We start from the raw sequence: 4,158 nt of genomic DNA on the forward strand, positions 1-4,158 counted from the left end.
CATCCAGTGTGGAAAGCCCCAATGAGATCATCTTATGCAAGAGCCCGGCCCCCTCACCTGCACCCACCCATGCAGACCCTCCTCATCCTGCCTGGCTCATGGTTGGCTCGGACCCTGGTGAGGAGTGAGTGGATGCGTGAGGAACAGCGCTTTCTGCCCTAGACCAGCTGGAGCTTGGGCCTGGGATGCCAGTTCTCTGGCAGTTAAAGTCCCCCTGGTTGTCTAATTTAATCACAGCTGTGTGCACGGTGACTCTATAAATAATTTTTAGTGCGACATAACCATTATTTCACTAATTGCTTCACACGCACCCCTGGCCTGTGAGATAAATTAAAGTTTGCTGAGTCAGCACCTTTTGGCCGCTGCAACTTTGGGGCCTAACAAGTGGGCTGTCCTCAAGCCAGCATCATTAGCCCACCTGAGGGCATGGTTCCCTCGTGTGCAGGGGCCGAGGGTGGAAGGAGGGAGAAGCAGTGAGGAAAAAGGTGTTAGCAAGGGTCACTGGGTACAGTTGTTAACAGGTTGTATCCTGCACCAGGGTACTTGGCCGAGGGTCGAATGAAGGCTGAAATCATGCCACATGCCCTGATGTGGGGTTTCACTGGCCCAGGGGTGTGGCACCTTTTCGTCATTTGCACACAGTATGGATGGGCTAGTAACCCCAGAATGAGACCCTAACAGGCCACCTTGTTGTCAGGTCCCTCCTTGATGGGGTACCAGGGTGCTCGGTCACTTCCCCCCCTTTTAAGAATAAGTTTATTTATTTATCTGTGAAGGGAGAAAGAGAGTGAGAGAATGGGTATGCCTGGATCTCTTGCTGCCAATCTCCAGATGCAGGCACCACGTTGTGCGTCTGGCTTTCTGTGGGTACTGGGGGCTCGAACCCGGGCTGTCAGGTTTTACAAACACGCTCCTCTAAGTGCTACGTCACCTCCTCGGCCCCCACTTTCCCCGTTTTCCAGCTACACTGTCTCCACCATTTACTATGTCACACTGGGGATGTGTCTTGAGTCCTCTAGGCTGAGGGAAGCCCCTGCCCACCCGCTTCATGCCACCTGTCTGCAGCTCAGCTCGGGGCCTGCCTGTCTTCACCGGGAGTATATGTTCCGGGAAGAGAGCTGGGACGCGTGGCTCGTGCCCTGGCCGAGTGAGCTCTGACTGGCCACTCCTGCAAGCCGCCTGAGTTTGTCTCCCCCGTCCCCACCACCCCGTGTCAAGGCCCACCGCAGCGCTGGCAGGGTGCTGGGATGCAGGGAGAAGTGCTTTCCAAGAGTGAGACACTTGACCAAGTGACAGGTGGTTTCTGTTACCTGTGTCCTTGGCTCCCCGCCCAGGGCTGGCGGTGGGATAAGGCAGTCATAACCACCTCACAAGCCCCCACTGACTGCATGTTTACGGCAGGTCAGGTCCTGTCCCCAGGGACCTCTCACATAACTCCTGCCCCATAGTGTTCAAAGCACGGCATGGAAAAGGTATTGTCCCAGTTTGATGAGTGAAAACAGTGAGGTACACAGAGGTGTTGTGTGCTCACCCCAAAGCACACAGCTATAAGCTGCAGAGCTGAGATTTTAACCCAGGTCTGTCTGGCCCTAACACTCGGCTTCTCTCTCTACTCCTGACTTACTAGCCTCATGTTAACAGCTTCTTCTCCACCCTCCTTTTCTGGACAAGGTGACAGACAGGCAGTAGAAGGCCTGTGGGTTACGTCATCAAGTCATTGCTGTACCGTTAACAGTGACAAGGGCACTAGTTTATTGAGTGTCTACCACACCCCTGACATCGGGTTTGGAGCACCTCACCCCATCTGCCACGTAGAAAGTACTTCTTTAGCTCACAGAGTGAGACTGGGGGGCAGAGCTGGGATGTGACCTGATTGTCACATGCAAAGAAGTAGGTGGCTAAGTGGATCCCACCCCAGGAGGGAGGGACTCATTTCAGAAGGTGGCGATTTCCCTGGTTCTCAGGTGGCCTTGAATAGCCAGTCCCAGTCTCAGGGAGCCGAGATGGCTTCTCTTTGGCTCCTGGGCTTATGCACAGCATACATCCGCAAGGGCTGCCATTGGGATGTCCCCAAGGCACGTCCTGAGCCTCCGACCTCTCCTTCCCTCTGTCCCTGGCACATTATTGTCTGGGAAATGCTGAACAATGATGACAGCACTTTGGGCCCAGCTTCTTCAAGGTCTCCGTTTAACATCCAGGAAGGCCAGAGGGAGGACCGGGGGGAGCCAGGCGAGAAGAGGCTGCTGACATCCACAATTGATGCATGGGACCCGTTACACAGTGCCTCCCTCGGTAGTCTGCCCACCCCCCAGGTCACTCCACCCTGTCCGCCTGGCTGGTTATGTGGACCAGGACCTCCTTCACACCGACCATCCCTTCCAGGGTGAGTCCATCCTCAGTAGCCATTGCATGGCATTCAAAGCCTCTCACCTCAGACCATACCTCCCTGTCTTTCAAGTCTCATCTCTTTGCTTGTTTATTAAAAAAAAAAAAAAACAACTTTGCTAGGCTGGAGAGATAGCTTAGTTGTTAATGTGCTTGTCTGCAAAGCCAAGACTCATGTTCAATTCCCCAGGACCCACATAAGCCAGATGTACAAGGGAGCTCACGCATTTAGAGTTCATTTGCAGTGGCTGGAGGCCTGGGTGCCCATTCTCTCCCTCTCTCTCTCTCTCTCTCTCTCTCTCTCTCTCTCTCTGCCTAGTTCTCTTTCTCTCAAATAAATAAATAAAAATAAAAAATAAATTTAAAAAATAAAAACCTTTGCTGACCACCCATGTGTCTGATCATGTCCCAGAAACAGCAGAGCACAGGACCCTCTCTGCTGTCCTGGGAGGACGTGACAGCGAGCACGTGAGCAAGTTCATGATGAGAAGGACTTAAAAGAAGAAGAAGAAACTAGCAGCGCCCTCACCCAAGTGGAGCAGATTTTAAGGGGTCAGTGAAGGGAGATGGAAAAGCGAATCCATTTTCATTTCACTAATCTCTCACTGAGCTAGAGCATTTCTTTCAATTATACACATTGGGGACGCAATGCGCAGTATTAACCAGAGCCCGTGACTTTGTCACCAACAGAAATCAGATATTCCCTATCACATGATAGTTGCCGCGGACATTTCGAGATATCATTGACACTTATCACCGCTTCGAAATTGTGCTTGTTAATGGAACTGCCGTGCCATCGTCTTGTTTGATGCATTAATAAGAGGGTGTATGTGGTACCCAACCCTCGTTCATTTGCCAAATATTTTGGAAACTGTATTTCAGTAGAATTGACTGCCCTTGGTGTGTTGTTGCTTTTTAAATATTTTATTTATTTATTTGAGAGGGTGGGGGAGAGAAATAGGCAGGTAGATAGAAAGAGAATGGGAGCGCCAGGGCCTCCAACCACTGCAAACGAACTCCAGATGCGTGCGCCTCCTTGTGCATCTAGCTTACATGGGTCGTGGGGAATCGAACTTAGATCCTTTGGCTTTGCAGGCAAGCACCTTAACCACTCTCCAGCCCTATTTATTTATTTATTATTAGAGAAAGACACACACACAGAGAATGGGCATACCAGGACCTCTTGTCACTGCAAATGAATTCCAGATACATGCACCACTTTGTGCACCTGGCTTTACACAGGTACTAGGGGAATCAAAACCCAGTCCTTGGGCTTTGCAGGCAAGTGCCTTAACCGCTGAGCAATCTCTCCAGCTCAATTGGTATGTTTTCTTCTATTCACTTACAAAGGTTACACTGAGAAAGGAAGGGGTCATGGGCTTTACTGGGTGCCAAGGGATCCTGGCCCCAATGGGTTATCTCTCGTTCAGGAGATAAGGTACCCTCTAAGGGAAAGGTATTCCATCTTCCATCAAAAAACCGAGGAAAGCAAAGGAACCTCCACAATGTGACTTCACAATCAAGTTCACTGTGGGCCTAGAGAACTGTGAGGCTAAGGGTTCCAAGCTAGGGAGGAGCTGAGAGGCCAGGTGGCTGATGCAGTGTGACTATGGGGGAGAGGGTGTATGGCTGGAGGACTCACATTGTGAGTGAAGTGATACACAGCGCTGGGCAAGGTCCTGCCTTCAGATCTGCGGATTAGAAAATTTGCTTTGGATGCCAGGCAGAGGATGGAAGGAAGGCTGGGTGTGGATAACAGGAGGGAGATCAGTA

The sequence above is a fragment of the Jaculus jaculus genome, chromosome 8 (genome assembly GCF_020740685.1).
Source record: "Jaculus jaculus isolate mJacJac1 chromosome 8, mJacJac1.mat.Y.cur, whole genome shotgun sequence".
In the NCBI taxonomy this organism is placed as follows: Eukaryota; Metazoa; Chordata; class Mammalia; order Rodentia; family Dipodidae; genus Jaculus; species Jaculus jaculus.